The following is a 16,822-nucleotide window of genomic DNA, read 5'->3' as shown; positions in this document are numbered from 1 at the left end:
TGGATTGACGTGCTCCATGAATAGGAACAATTAGTATGTCAATCAAAAAATTTAAATACATGCCAAATGTCAAAACATGTTTTATTTAACCCAGTTACTCGGTGCATAATCATTTCAGTAGGCAACCAATATTTTTGTAAAGTATTGGCAAGCGATTTCACATTTTTGTTTTTGGACCAAGACTTCAAACTACAGCCTGAGATGTCTCAGCACTGTAAGAGCACTGGCGGGTCACACAAAGGACCCAGGTTCAGTTCACAGTACCCACGTAGCAGCTTACAGCTGTCTGGAACTTCAGTTCCAGGGAATTTGACGGTCTCTTCTGGCCTCTGCTGGCAACGTCCCCCCCCCTCCCCCCACACACACATACACAGAGTTCACATGTACACAAGCAGGCAAACAATCATACACACAAAATAAAAATAAATAAATCTTTTCTAAAAGATTAAAAAAAAAAAAAACAGAATCCAAGGTCTCTCTGTGTAACTCAGGCTGACCTGGAACTTGTTCCTTTAGAGCAGGCTGGCCTCCAACTCAGAGCTTTGCCTGCTTCTGCCTCACAAGTGCTGGGATTAAAGGCTCGCACCACCACAGCCAGCTTATACTTGTGTTTTTCACTTGTACTTTTGTTTTGTTTTGTGGAAGGGTCTCATGTAATTCAGGCTGACCTCCAACTCGCTTTGTAGGCAAGGATGGCCTTGAACTCCGGGCTCTCCTGGTTCTATTTCCCAAATGCTGAGATCTCAGGTGTCTACCACCTGTCCAGTGTTTTATATTTATATCATGTGTCACTTTGGTCTAACCTCATTTTAGCCTCAGTGGCCACAGGAAGCTAGTAGTTGACAGCGCATGGCTGGAAGGTGAGCATTCCTATAAATAACAGCAGTCACAGTGAATCATTACTACATGCTTACAGAGTTGCTATGCGCTTACAGCCTACCCCCTACTCTACTAAGCACTCAAGGCTTTATATGCTCATCAGACCTCATCTTCATAGCAGTCCCCCATCCCGGGGACTATTCTCAAATCTATACTCTAGATGAGAAAACAGTCTCACAGACTAAGAACTCACCTAAGGTGACACAAGAAACTGAGCTACAGAAGACTAGATCTAGACTCCTGGATCACACTGTTTCTCACCTCCCAACGTCATTAACCAATCAATAGACTTCGAGAGCTTGATCACTCCAGGGTGACACACTGAAAACACATACATTGGCTGAACACATCACAAGCAACAATCAAGTGGGGTTTCATCTTGACTTCATTTTACTTTTCCAGGGCTGTGGAGCATGCTGGGTACTCTGCCACTGATTTGCACCCCCAGCCCAACCCAAATGCTTTGATGGGTAAGTTCATGTTTTGAAAGTCATCACAAAGGATAAGCAGATCTTTTCAGAAAATCCCCCTCCCTGAACCACAGGCCAAGTAAACAGCACAGGACTGGGTGACTGACGAGCCACATAAAGGGCTGTGTTTATTATGTTCCCAAGCTCCGAGAACTGCCAGAAGGATTAGTTTAGGAGAAGTTGGTTTTCTCCAGTCTTGACTGACAGTTAAAATCAAGCCCTTTCCCTTCTCCCCTTCATCCCTCTCTCTTAAACCTGCAGGGCCAATGTTCTCAATCAGGCTGAGGTCGGGGGTGGCGCTGTTTTCTCCTAGACCTCCTCTGAAGTGTGACTAGGACAGGGTATCCTTCTGTCAGCAAGAGGGGAGAGTCAGCTAGCCTGGCACCTTCATGGTGGTGCATGCATAGCAAACACCAACTCCAAGTGACTGTTGCTTTTGACATAGAAGAGTAGCAGGTGTGATGGTGACTCTTCCTGGATTTGGAAGTGCATAGGAAACACATCTGCAAGAGGATGGTTGAGGGTTTCCAGAGAGGTTTAACTGAAGAAGAGAGCACCAACTCATAAACTGGAATCCTGTAATGAATAGTGAGTTCGAGGCCAGCCTGGTCTACAAAGTGAGTTCCAGGACAGCCAGGACTGTTACCCAGAGAAACCTTGTCTTGAAAAACAAACAAGAAAGGGGGGTGGGGGGCCATCTGAGCATTCCCCTCTCTGTCTCCTGACTGCGGACACAGGCCACCAGGTACCTCCAGCTCCTGTTGCCTCCAGCGAAAGCTGATCTTGTCGCTAAGCCTTTCCTACCATGCAGCACTCTTCCCTCCAGATGAATGAAAATAAAGCCTTCCGTCCCTAAATTGGTTTGTTGGGTGTTTTGTCCTGAAAGCAGCTAATGCAGAGGTGTAATAAGCCGCCCTGGTGAATTCTTCCCTCTAACGCTTCAGGTAAGTCCGCTGTCATTTCAGTCTTCATTCTCACGTTTATCACTGAAGGACAGTGAAAGATGCCAGTAAGAACCCTAACTGAAAAAATGGTGCTTGCCACTTCCCTTCCACGCTCCGAAGAACTTGTGGAAAGCTGGGAGAGGGGAGCAAGCTTTCTCAGTTTACCCGCGATGCCCTGTAGTTCTCAAACTCTGCCAGGAGATGGCGGTAGGAACCAACGACAAAATCCTTTTGCTCGTCTCCTCAGCTTCTCATTGTCCTGTGGACATTTCCTGCATCTAATCTGATGCTTATGAAAACTATTTCCTCCTTTCAAAAGCACAAGCCCAAACAGAAACTAACCTCACCCTGCAGATCAAGGATGTTTGTGCCTTTCCAGTTGTCGAACCCTCCCAGCTACGGCTTAACTGTCAAGTATTTTCCCAGCAGCTACATGTCCGTTCCAGGAAGTAAAGTGAGAAACGACTGTGGACTTCCTCTGGGCTGGTGGGAAGGTGTGTCTAGGGGCACCACCCATCCAGCCACTACACAGATCCCAACTCCGGGAAGCGGAGCGGGTGGAAGGATGCTGCGGTGAATAATAACCAATTCTGTGAGAGTGACTTTCCCAAGACCTGAGCTGTTCAACCCACATGCTTGCCCAGAGGCAGCACCCAGCTTTCTTGTGCACACAAACACAGGTCTCATAGCGTCCTTCTGGGAGATGGAGTTTAAATGGCTGTGACCAACTGAAACACTTCCAAACAGCTCCACAGCTGCGGGGCAACTCAGATAGGGAAGGTCTGGAGAAGTCACGGTGAGGTGTCCAGACCTGATCCAAGGTTAAGCTTATGAGATGAGGTGGGTGAAGAGGGGTGTCACGTGATCAAATTAACCTCACTTTAGAAGTGACCATGAAAGTATCCTTGAGTCTCAGCATTTGGTTGCTCCTTTGGAGCCTCTGATAGTATATCATGAAGAATGCTGAGAAAAGTCTAGACTGTACTCAGACGCCTTTCTCTACTGCAGGAAGGAAGCAGCTGGAGCACCAGAGGGCCTTGGCTTTGGGATTTGGAAAAGCAGTCGAAGCTCTGGAAACTCCATTTCCTCATTTCCTTGCGTGTTAATTAGAGATGGCAGTCCTGACTGGCAAACTGTCGGGAGGCAGAGTAAACTGGCCACCAAATGATGTTCAAGCCAGATAGTTAGAAGACAGATAATTGTACTTGTAATTTTGAAAATCAGACTTAGAAAAAAAAATTGTCTATAACAATACAAAGAATCCCTATATACATTTTACAGGCTCTCTGAACATTAAGTTACAACAAAAGCATGCTGCAATGATCAAAATCAGAAAATAACAATCTAGGACTATTATATTACCTAACCCTCAGCCCTCATTCAAATTTTACTAAGTGTCCTTTTCTGGCTCAGGGTGAAACAATGAATCTATTGTCTGGATCTCTCCAGTCCTCTTGAACTTGAAGTTGCTGGGTCCTTTTCGCTCATGACCTTGACACTTCTGAAGACTGCTACCAGCCTTTTGTAAACTGTGCTGTAGTTCAGGTGTGTCCCATGCTTCCTCTTGATCAAATGCAAGTCAGGCTACTTTGTGTGGAATCCGACAGGGGTGAGGTTCCAGCACATAACATCCAAAGGCTCTTGTTGTTGATTTATGCATTATAGGATGGTGCCCAGAAAGTCCTCAGCCATAATGTTACAGACTGTGTAAGTACCCTGATCCTCAGCGTACCTCTGCCCTCTCATATTAGCACATTTATAGTCTCCACCTGAAATAGTTACTACCATGGTATTTACCAAATGCCATAGAGATTTGTACCTGAAAAATACATTCTATTGATTTTGGGATGCGGTTATCTGGAGAGGTGTGAGTGTGTGTGTGTGTGTGTGTGTGTGTGTGTGTGTGTGTGTGTGTGTAGGCTTTGCATAGGCTAGACAAGTGGGCAAGTGGGCTGTCACCAAGCTACATCTCCAGACTTTCTGATTTCTTTATAAAGTAAGTGGAGGATATTGGGCCTCCCAGACTCTCGCTTCCATTTTGTCCTTTTATTATTTTACACAATGTTTTATTTCATGTCTTAATAGGTCTTGTAGGAAACTGAGAGATTATCCAAATTATAGTGCTGATTTGAAAACTCATTGGACACTCATTTAAGCCCTAAGTCTATTCCATCACCACTGATACTAGCACCTACACACACACACACACACACACACACACACACCTACACACACACACACACACAGAGAGAGAGAGAGAGAGAGAGAGAGAGAGAGAGAGAGAGAGAAACACACACATTTGCCCATATGCACACACCACACAGACACATAAATGCACCCATGCACAGAAGCAGCATCCCTCCCCTAGCCCAGAATCTGTCCCCCATCCTACACACCTTTGCTAAAACTCGCCAAGTCTTACTAAGACTTCTTTGCTTCAGCCAAGAATTACTGAGAGAGACTCTTTTCTCTCTGCATGAAAATGCATCAGAGAACCCCTGGAGTTCAGCTTCTCAAATTCAGCTCCTGGGGGTGGCCAATTCCAGGCTCCCCTCTGAGCAAGCCTTTCCTTTTATTGTAATCAGAGAAAGGTCACCTGCTGGCTTGGATAAGCATCACGAAGGAGTGTTGGCTTCCATGGCACCAGGAGTCACAGGTTTAAGGGAAGGATGAAACAACATTTCAGTTGGCGGGTAGGAAGGGGGCCCTGCCCAGGTCAGGAGGAAGGTGGGAACTCACAGAATGAAAAGCCGCTGGTAATAGACACCAATTTCACACCTGTTACCCAGGGGAATGACCTTAAACCAATCCCGGGTGTCATTTGCAAGTGAACTAGGTGTGCCACTTAGCAAGCCCTGCAGAGGGATGGACTGGCTTTTATCCTGAAGTCTCATGAGAACTTGTACGATTTTCCAAAGCCAAGTCAGAGTGTGTCTGCCTTCACCCAGCCCTGTCCCTAATGCCTTCACAGGCTCCGTGAAGCCGGAGCAGACCAGATGCACCCCCTGTGTGAAACCTCCAAAGTTCTAAAAGGCCCAGGCATCCAGGTGCAAATCAGATTCCTTTCATAACACATGTGCAGGTCCGGCCTTATGCACCTTGCACTCTGAAGTAGGTGTGGAATGTGTGTTCTTGGAACAATGAGGCTCAGGGTAAGAGTGTTCCCAGGACCCCTTCAAGAGCCAGGGGAAAGAGTCCCTGTGTTAGCAGGAAAGTTTTGTACATTTGGGGAAACTGAGCCTCCTCCAGAGTGGCTAGCCAACTGATGGGGAAGAGACAGAAGATACAAAGAAGGCCCATCTAATGCCGAGGATAACGGATGCTGTGTAAAGGGTCCTGGTGTGTATCCACGGTGCATAGTGCTGGCTTTCACGGGGACATCGCCATAAAAGTATGTCATGCACCTTGGCCGTGTTCCCCATGTACCATGTTGTCTTCCTCTGCCTCTCCACTCGTCCCTCCCACTGGTCCCCTTCCTGACCTAGTCAGCTTTGCTTCTACTTCATGTAATATATGCATTCACAATTGTGTCTAGTGCTATAAAATCTGTCTTTCTGAGCATAATTTAGTTTGTACCACTTTTTGGTCTCCACTTACATCCATTTTCTTGAAAAATAATTAATTTTATTCTTCTTTATGGCTGAAGAATATTCCACAGGGTGGAGCCACCAGGCCAGAAAAAAAACAAACAAAAAAAAAAAACAAAAACAAACAAGATTGATTGACACTTTTCTTTTCAAGGCATGCAGCAGAGGCAGCAAGACCCAGACCTTGAAGTTATAGAGACTTCAGAAAAAAAACAGAGAGAATTGATGGGGGGAAGGATGTGAGGCTCCAGGGGTGTGGACGGTGACCCTGAAGTGCATGGCTTCAGCAATGAGAACCAAAAAGTCACAGAGACCAGGAGAGAGGATACTTGAACAAGAGGCCCACAGGCACCAAATCCCAGGTCGGAAAGCACCTTTTAGGGAGGGCTCTGCTTTAGTGCCATTTTCCAGAAGCTGGAGGGTCTCTGCATCCTTCTTTCTTGAACGTGGGTTTCCTCAAAGCCCAGACAATGCTACTAGCCAGGGACAAAAGTGACCAGGCAGTGGTCGTACTCAAAATAATGGTGCAAACCAAATGATTGGATCCTTTCTTAGGGAACATTTGTTGTTTCCTGGAATGTGACAGAAACTGAAGTTCCTGAGGCCAGCAAGCACTGATGTTTTCTTTAGCTCAGACTTAAGCTACATGGGAACCGAAGTTTGTAGGAAGAAAGTCCAGGTGGAAGTACCGTTATGATCTAACAGTGTTTTTCTAAAAGCAAATGTGAGGCACATACATCCACCTGGAGCACCAATGATAAAATGAACACGTTGTGTAAAGATACTCATAGGACAAATAAAGAGAACTGAAGGAACACGGGATTCCCAATCACAAGTCACTCAACACGTGGGCGAATGGAGCAGGCACAGGAACAAAAGTGTTCTTCTGAAATTCATACAAAGCCATGCACCGTGGCATAAGCCTCTCACCCCAGCACTCAGGAGGCTGGTGCAGGAGGATCATGAACTGAGTTCCAGGCCAGCCTGGCTTGCAAAGCAAGAAAAAGCTACTCTGACGTCATTCTTTAAACTGCACATTTTACAATAGGGACATTTCAGTTCTTCTCTTCACCTTCCTGTTTATTTACTTGTTTATGTACTTATTTTGACTCTAGAATAACAGTAGCTTTACTGAAGAGACATCCAGAGACATACCCTGACAATTCCCTCTTACATGCAAGAGTGTTTCTTAGCTAGCTTGCAAAAAAAAAAAAAAACTGGCAGTTTTCCACAAGATTTCAAAAATAGCTTAATGGCAAGATGGCTCCCATATTTTTCCATGAATACATTAGAAACAGATTGATAACTATTGAAACATAAGGCATAAAACCTACCACATTCCATGGAATCTAAAACTCCATCTGTATAAGATGCTGCTATTTCCTGAAGGTGCAGGGAAGGAAAAGTGCTGATCACAAGCCAGGGGTGTCGCACAGCTCCCTTAGTGCTTGGAATTCTTCTTTCAACCTATTGGAGACCATGGCTCAGCAGATAAAGTTGCTTGTCCCCAGCTTGGTGATCTGGATCTGATTCCCAGCCACATGTAGTAGAAGGATAGGAGCAATTTCTGCAGGTTGTCCTCTGACCTCTGAATGTGCTCTGTGGTGTGCCCCCACACACCCATGCAAACACATGTACACACACAAAAATAATCATGTCAGACCTTGGTATGAAAAATTTTAATTATATACTACTTTCTGAATATTCAAAGGGGAAATACAAATAGAGCACAATGTATCTAAACCCCTTACATTCGAACTCAGTTGAGTCACTTCAAGATCATTTTTATTCATGTCTTCCCAGACACTATAGGGCTGTCTATGAGCCATCAAGAGCTTCCTGGAGATTTTAAGGGTATGTGTCTTGGTTAAAATGATCCACAGTGATCCCAGAATTTTGGAGCCACAGACAAGAGTGCAAATTCAAAGATGGAGAGCTACAGAATGCTCTTCAGGATTTTCTTCCAAACCTATGGTAACAGTACCCAGAGCTTTAATGTTCCCAGAGGGCCAGCAGCAGCTACAGCTACGTCACATAGAATTCCAGGTTGAAAGCAGTGTGGATTCTTGAGACTGAAAGCATCCCCCCTCACCATCAGTAGACTGAGCACTCACATTCAATAGTTTCTTCCCTCTTGCCTTCTACCTCTACTTCTCAGCTTCCCTCCAACCAAGTATATTACAGCTATCCAAAGATAAACTCTAGGAAGGGAAGAAAACCTGCCATCCATAACAGAAGTGGGGAAGAATCAGAGACAAACCCATGATTTCAGAGTATCATGCCTAGGACTCTCCAGGGTATCTCGGGCTCACAGGCTGGGTGAGTCAGCCATGCAGGAAGCTAAACAGCAGTGTTGTAAGAAGCCAGGGAGGCTTTCCATGGGGGTGGAAATAGCACCAGCTAGGGTGGGGCTGCCCAGTGACACTCAGCTCACCTCACCTTGCTAAACTCCTGCTTGCTCATCTGGAGAGGATGGATGATTCCAGTCCGTGTCTCACGAGACTGTCAGGAGGGGTTAGTAATGCATTTAAACGCCATTAATACATGCCAAGGACACCGTGGTCCCTCCACTTTTCCCACACTCAAAATGCAGAGCCAGGTATCACCCTGAGCACTGAAAGAAAAACAGAACCTAAGGGGAAGCAGAGGCCCCAGCTGAAGCTCGCCTCTGTCTAGTTCCCTGGGCTTCACAGGCAGGAGGGCACAAATCGTCTTGATGTCATATTCTCTCTTCCCCTAGTATGTACAGAAAACAGCAGCTTAACACTGGGGGCGATTTTAGTATTGTTGTGCTCGTTATCTATTGCATTTGATTGAAAACAGTGGTGTTTTAAGGAATCGTATTTAGACAAGACTGAGCCTTGCCCTGTGCTGTTGATGGTGGAGGCACAGGCTCTTCCTGTGGCAGAGGCAAGTCCAGTCATGGGAAGAGAGAAGGCAGGCGCTCGACCCACCACACCCTTGTACAGCTTGCTCCCATAGCTCCTCTCCCCTCCCTTTCTCCGACGTGCCAACTGCAGCTTTCTCCTCTCGTCTTGTGAAATGCCCCAGTCCATGGCAAGGCGTACAAATGGGAGCCTCTGCCTTCCAGGAACCGAGCAAACCATCTGCCCTGGAGTCAGATCCAGTAAAAGGTGGGGCCAGGCCACAGCCTCAGCCACAGACCCAGTCACAGCCTCGGCCACGGAGGGTGGGAAGCCCAGAGTGTAAGCCCAAATTCAGCAAGATTTTCTCTTATGGCTTTGGCAGATCAACCAATCATTTAGCCTTGGTTTCCCATATCTGGAAGGGGAGCTACAGGTTTACCTCCTTTACAAGCCTGCTGCAGAACTAAGGACGTGGGAGGGCGGCTGTTTTGCATGCACTGATGGATGGAATGCAGAGGGAGTAGCAAGTACCACTAGGGCATAATTGTGGGCAAGCTCCCAGCCCCACCCTTTAGCAAACCATATTCCTGGGAGACTGGTTTCCACCATTGCTCCCGGCTGTTTTAAATATAGTGGGCCATTTTCTCCCCCTGTCTTGCCTCGTGCTATTTTTAGTCCAAGTTGGTTTATGTCTCTCCATTGTGGCAGCAGCATCCCTTCCCTTTGAGCATCTGCATCTTTTCCGGTACCCCCACGATATCTCACCACATCTTTCTCCGATTTAGGGGGTCCAAAGATGTAGGCCTCAAGCCTGCCTGGTCTGCCTGAGACAGGATTGACCCCAGAGCAGACAGATGTTCAACTCAGGAAGGCAGGACAGTGAGCATGAGTGAAAGAAGCAGGCGATGCATCGGTGCCTAGTGGCATTGGCCGCTGAGGAACGTCTGGGGACATCTAGGGGTTCAAAGCAACCTATCACATGCACCTCAGCATCACCAGCATCGCTTGGCTGCTGTCCCCAGACCCTTTTGGCTCCCGGTTCCAGGATGAGCATGTGTTAGGTGGGGTCTCTTAGGCTTTCCTCTTGAGGTAAGAAGGGTGGTGGTAGGTTGGTAAACACGGCTCAGTGAGGTCCTCTCAGACAAACCTATGACTGAGATAAGACGTGAATCTGAGACAATACAAAGCAGACACCAGAGTTTGCATCTTCAATGTCTCCTAGAGTCCTGTATGTTAAAGGTTTCGTTTGCAACTTGAGTCCTTTTTGCAAGGTTGTAGAAACTTTTAAAACTTCTGAAAGGTAGGTAGAGTAGAAGTTAGGCTTGGGGAATGTGCCCTGGATGGATTACTGGGACCACTAGCTGACTCTTCCAGCTCCCTCATCCCCCCCTTCTCTCTCCCTCCTGTTCCCCCCTCTTTCCTTCTTGGCTGTCAGGAGTTGAATAGCCTCCTTATCGTGACCTTCCACAGGCTTAAAAACAATGAAGCCTGGGGACCACAGACTAAGAACTCTGAGCCAAAACAAACCGTCTCCTTAAAGGTGCTTATCTCAGCCAAGGCAGACTTTTCAGACCTGCAATCCCAGCTGTTTAGGAAGCCTGAGATAGAAAGATCCAAACCTCAAGGCCTGCTAGGCTACAAAGTGAGTTCAAGGCCAGCTTGGACAACTAAATGAGACTTTGTCTCCAAAATTAAAGAGAAAGAAAGAAAGAAAGAAAGAAAGAAAGAAAGAAAGAAAGAAAGAAAGAAGAAAGAAGAAAGAAAGAAGAAAGAAAAAGAAAGAAAGAAAGAGAGAGAGAGAGAAAGAAAGAAAGAAAGAAAGAAAGAAAGAAAGAAAGAAAGAAAGAAAGAAAGAAAGAAAAAGAAAAAAAGCTAGGGCTATGGTGCATAAGGCCCAGAGTTCAACCCGTATTTCTGACAAAACAAACAAACAAAACAGAAAAGCCATTTATGAAGTATTTTGTCACAGTAATAGAAATCTGATCAACACAACATGCCATCAAACCTCAATCTAGAATACAAGCCCTGGACCACCTTTCTGGTAATTTCCTTTGGTTCCCATACGATTCCCAGTCAGTATTTGTTTTATGTGCAACCCAGGAGCATCCTGACAGTGGAGTGTCAACACTGCTCCCCAACCAGCAGCCCACGGGGTCAGAACATCATTAAAGGAAGCCCGGTTCCCCACTGGGAGGACAATTTTGCAAGCAGCAATTAAGGAGCCATTTTTAAACTTGTCTTTCGAAAGAAACCAAGAGTCTCAACTTCTGGCTGCTGTGGTTGGGCCTCGGTACACATGTTTAGAAACCCCAAACAAAATCTTATTTTACTACTTGTATTTATCTACACTTTACAAAAATGGTGGATCTATTTCTTACTCCATATTTACCGGCCACTTCAATGCTTCACATGAAGTGTGATCCACAGACACAATCTTTTGGGCAGGAAGGGGACAGAATCTCATTAGATAGCTCTGGGTGGCCTAGAACTCACAAAGTAAATCAGATTGGCCTTGAATTTATGTCAGTCTCCTGCATCAGTCTCCCAAGTGTTGGTCCTATAGGCCTGAGGTAATGGATGCCACCATCAAGTATCTTTAACCAATCCTACAGGTCCCTGCATTTCTTGATTCTACCATCCACATTTCCCCTTTCTTCCACATGTCTAAAATCATAATTCACCTTGAAATGTGTGTGCCAGGTCTCCATACTGAGAGTTATAGCCTGACCTGTGCCACCCTCAAAATTCATTATGTAGATTCTGTGGTAGTTTGAAGTAGTCGTCCCCTATAATCTCATAGGGAGTGACGCTATTAGGAGGTCCAGCTTTGTTGGAGTGGGTATGGCCTTGTTGGAGGAAGTGTGTCACCGTGGGGGTGGGCTTTGAGGTTTCCTATGCTCAGGATACTGCCCAGTGTCTCAGTCAACTTCCTGTAACCTGCAAGATGTAGGACTCTCAGCTACTTCTCCAGCACCGTGTGTCTGCCTGCATGCCAGCATGCTCTCCATCATGATGATAATGAACTGAACCTCTGAAATGGCCACCTCAATTAAATGTTTTCTTTATAAGAGTTGCCATGGTCATGGTGTCTCTTCACAGCAATAGAAACCCTAAGATTCCTTCTTCCAGAACCTCAGACTGTAACTGTATTTGTGCCTTTGAAAGGGTAATTAGGGTAAAATGATGTTACAAAGGTGACCTGTGAGTCAATCTGAGTGGTTATCTGCTAAGAAGAAGAAACTTGGACAGGGACACCAGAGATGCTCATTTACAAAGGACAGGCCATGTCAACACAGCAGTAACCTGAGCACCTGGGCACCAGTGAGAGACCATATGGGAAGTCACATTAGGCGTGAGCAGTCACAAATTCTGCTCCACAACTTAGCCCATAAATCAATACATAAACAATAGGTGTAAACCATGATCTGTGACCAACCACATCACGTACGCTTCCTTCAAAGTCTGGCAGTGACCAGTTAGTGTCCAGTTCATGCACAGAGAGCAAACAGTAGAGTATGCTCCCTTCTTGGCTCCAAATGGCAAATCCACATGAGGCTTTTTTATTTTTGTTTTGTTTTTAAATGGGTAATCTAAAGAAGGAATTGTGGTCAAAGAGAAAAGTGATCATACTGGAAGTGAACAATGAGTGAAATGTAAGTGGAATTCCAGGAGTTTCTGACCCCAGAGTGAAGAAGCCATTGCTATCTTCTGTGGGATTCTAAGGTGAATCAGAGGATGTAGACTAAAGAGGCTGCCATGGCAGTTCACATTAAAGGAGGTTTGGGGCTGTTTCACGGAGCTGAAAAAATACAAAGGATAAAATGCTATGGGCTTACCCAAGTTTAGAAGAGTGTGACAATTCACCAAGCCACTGAAATGGTAGTTGGTCTGTACTATGAGTTCTACGGTGAGTGGAAGGTGCTGTCCAGTTTATTCTCAATAAAATTTTCACAAATAAATAAAAGAGTAGCATAACACAGCTATATAGAAGAAGTAAATCCTGGTGCTCTGAGGCACAGTATGAAGACTATAGCTCACAATAAAGCTGTTACACAGTTGAAGATGTAGAAAAGAGATTCTCAGAGGCTCCAAACATAAACAGGGAAATGGGAATGGTCATCTGATCAGCATTGTGTTAAGTGCTGAAACATCACCCCATTAATATGTGCAATAAATGCATGTGAGTAAGCACTGGATAAAATTCTGCAATTAGAATTCTAAACTATTGTCAGTAATAGATTAAGGGTGACTAGCTTGCTTATTGGGAAAACTTGGGGTGAAAAGAATCAAGAGTGTAGATGTATCTGTTAATTTCTTCTTCTATTGTGTCTGCTAGGTCAAAAAAGGGATTTTTTTGCCAGATCTTGCTCCATTTTTGAGGATATTAGGGCCAGATTCCAGGTGTACATTCCAGATTCTACATACACATTACATAATCTAGAGTCTAGATGTTCATTATACACTCTAGCTATAACATACTTACATGTTTTTGACTCTAGATAAACACAAATTCTTCTCTAGCCATAATGCTTCACTCCTAGAATCCCAGTTTATGACCTGAGGCAGCAGGACTGTGAGTCTAGGGTCAGCCTGGGTTACACAGTGAGACACTGTTGAAAGGAAAGAGGGACGGAGAAACGGAAGGAAGGAAGGGAGGGAGGGAGGGAGGGAGGGAGGGAGGAAGGGAGGAAGGAAGGAAGGAAGGGAGGAAGGAAGGAAGAAAACCCCTGCATATTCTTGATTCTCTGGACCCATTCTTCTCAAGAGGCCTTCAATCCAACTGCTCTTCTTGCCAATGAAGAGAATGTGAGAGAAGCAGCAGTCTGGGTATTTCTAGGCAACATCACTAAGCATTCTATCAGGAACATAACCTAAGAGACTTGTTAGGGGTCTTGATTATGCCATGAAGCTAAGTTCTATTAAATAATGGTAATATGAAACCTAAAGTGATTCTGGGGTGGGGGGGTCACTATTTTTTAATGTCTCTAAAGCAGTGGTTCTCAACCTTCCTAATGCTGCAACCCTTTAATACAGTTCCCCATGTTGCAGTGACCCCCAACCATAAAACTATTTTTGTTGCTACTTTAAAACTATAATTTTGCTACTGTTATGAATCATAATGTAATCATTTGTGTTTTCTAATGTTCTTAGGTGACCCCATGAAAGGACTGTTAAACCTCCAAAGGGGTGTCACAACCCACAGATTGAGAACCACTGTTCTAATCCTATTAAAGATTAACTTACCTGCTTTCATTTCCATATATATTTACAACCATCAGCAAGAGAAATTTTATGGTTTTAACAGAAATTTTGAACAGTGTCATCTTTATTTTAATTTTCATGAGGTTGCTCATAATTTTCCTTGTTGCTTTGTAAAATTGTTCCCCACAATTTCAACTAACACGGCCCTTTCTACACTAGTAGGCTACCGTGCAAAGCCAAGACTGTTTGGGACACTCTGATACAGATTCCCTGCTCTCACGTTCATGATCACTTGACACACACATGGCAGTGATATAAGGGATCCCAATTCCAAGGTGTAAGGCACATTATGTCGTCAAAACGTCGTGGGTTGTCTGAGCCACTGAGAAGCTGTTTCCAGAAGCATGGTTGTTCCCCATCTATTAGCTATGTCCAGACAGGCTCTCTGATAAAGCAGAAACCATCTTTTCTTTCCACACTTACAGGCCCCACGACAAAAAGGAACTATGCCAGTCATGGGAACCACTGGAGAAGATGGAACTGTACCGGTCATGGTTCCATTTGATCCATTTTCATGACACCACTGCCTTTCCATCACTGTATAACATCGGAATCGCCTGTATCTTTTCTGTATCTTTCTTCTACTTCACGTGAGCACATTTCTAGGGAGTGGGCCATGGCAGAGGAAATGCCGTAGGACTTGGAAAACCTTCTGAGCATGGAAAATATAAACGAGCCATCAATATTATCTTCCAATTCCAACAATCACTGTTAGTGATGTCACTACTAGTGATGTCTTGGCTGGATCCCTGCACCCACAGCACTTGCACAGCTAAAGCAGAACAAAATCTAGAGGGTCGTGGCAGTGAGACTTCGTTTCTCCAAAATGAAGCAGGAGAGGAAGAGGGAGGAGGAGCTGGAGGGAAAGGAGGAGGGAGAGAGAAAGGGAGGAGGGAAGAGGGAAGAAGGAAGGAGGGAGGGAGGAAAGGGAGGAAGAGAGGAGGGTGGAAGGAAAGGGGAAAAGGGAAGGAAAATCTTAAATATGACAACCAGGTAGTGTCTTTATCAAACCTTGTATATCAACACATAGGCTTTAACTCATGGAATAGCCTGGAGCTTTGGGATTCTAGAAATTTCTATCCTCTTCATAACCCCACTACTGCAAATGCTGATGCGAGTGTGTGCCCGTGTAAGTTTATGTGTGTTGGTGTGAGTGTAAATGTATCTTAGTAAACCCCAGACTGCTTTGAAAAGAATGGACTTCCATTCTGCCCAGAGATGCCCCATACAATTCGAATTAGTTGGAGAGGGGGATCAGAAAAAAATATTCCCTTTATCTTCCTTTTACTGCTAAACCTAGAGGGCTTAAATGCCATGGCATGACACTTGTAGCCTTCACCACCTCGACCAGATCCATGACCCCATGGGACTGGGACCCTTGGAAGGGCACATACCCTTTCCCTTGTCCCATAGATCTTTCACACCCACCCACCTCCCCATCCACTCTATTGTTACACATGCATATCCAACGTCTTGCTGTCTTCACCATGGCTACCAAAGCCTCCGCCCTTTACTTTCCTAAATCAAAAACTGGCAAAGAACCCAAGGAAATGAATGTCTTCCCAATGGGCCCAAGTTTTGCAACATATTCTTTGGATAATAAATCCTAACAGAATACCCGGAAGTCATGGAATATACTCATTAAACATAACTGGCAGTTAAGCCCTGAAAATACCTTAGGATTCCCAACAAAGAGAGTTTTTTGTTTGTTTGTTTTGTTTTTGGAGACGGGGCCAGGCAGGAGACCTAGCTTCTACTTGAGAGTAACATTTCGTTTTCATTTGGAAACCACCAGCTCTGTACTGTGCGTGCTAAGAATGTTTCAAGGTCCGAAAGCCTTGGGGGAGGGGGAGCGGGTGTGTGTGTGCGTGTGTGTGTGTGTGTGTGTGTGTGTGTGTGTGTGTGTGTGTGATGGTGTCATGGTACATTTGTACTTTGGCCCTAGAAAGTGCCCTGTGTTTCCCTTCTCAGGAAAATGCACACTCAGGGCTTGCCTTGTGCAGCCCACGTGGCTTCCTTTGTGGTAACAGCCCATATTTCACCATCTTACAAGGACACAAGTCAGAATGAAACAGGATCCACCCTGATGCCCTTATCTTCACTTGGATACAGCTGCAAAGACTGTTTCCAAGTGAAGATCCATTCACGGGTCCTGGGGACTAGGGCTTCAGTTGATCATCTTCTGGAGAACATAAGTCAGCCTACCGTAGTCCTCATACAAAAGGTAAATGTTGGACATTTGCTCAGGTCGACAGGAAAGGAGAAGACTCAGTCAGTCCCCAAACTAGTGGTCAGTCTTAGTCAACACTGACATGGGAAGACCTTAAGTGTCATTATGGCTCCCTACTCCCACATTAAGTGAATACCCAGAGCTAGGCACTAGATAGAATCATGGCTAATGTCCTGCTCATAATGCAACTATTAGATCCAGTAGCATGTGGTAGACAAACCCTGGGCCCTACGTACACAATTGTTATTAGCATACTCAGTAGGTGGTCAGCTTCAGCATCAATTCCATGGGCCATTGTGTAAAATCTACCATAGTGAAAGACACCAAATAGAAACCTTTGGGAATACCCCAATATGTCAAGATAGTACATAAACAGCTCAGTCAGTAGAGCATTAGACTCTCAATAACAGGGTCATAGGTTCGAGCCCCACATTGGGTGCCAAAATGTAGGTTTTTGTTTTTGTTTTTTTACTCTTTGAGTCCTGCCACTCAGCTCCCAAATAAATACATGCATGGAGACTTGTTCTTACTTAGGAATGCCTGGCCTTAGCTTGGCTTGTTTCTAGCCAGCTTTTCTTAACTT

At 45.1% G+C, this 16,822-nt stretch overlaps 1 long non-coding RNA gene across 1 annotated transcript; it reads left to right on the top strand.

Moving 5' to 3' along the window:
- The first annotated feature begins 2,458 nt into the window (after positions 1-2,458).
- Positions 2,459-3,752, top strand: LOC131910377 (uncharacterized). Its single transcript, XR_009379121.1, has 2 exons — positions 2,459-3,089; positions 3,302-3,752. It is a non-coding gene; the product is annotated as an uncharacterized LOC131910377 (long non-coding RNA).
- Positions 3,753-16,822: the final 13,070 nt, after the last annotated feature.

Source organism: Peromyscus eremicus, chromosome 5 (genome assembly GCF_949786415.1).
Source record: "Peromyscus eremicus chromosome 5, PerEre_H2_v1, whole genome shotgun sequence".
In the NCBI taxonomy this organism is placed as follows: Eukaryota; Metazoa; Chordata; class Mammalia; order Rodentia; family Cricetidae; genus Peromyscus; species Peromyscus eremicus.
This window is presented reverse-complemented; position numbering and strand designations above follow the sequence as displayed.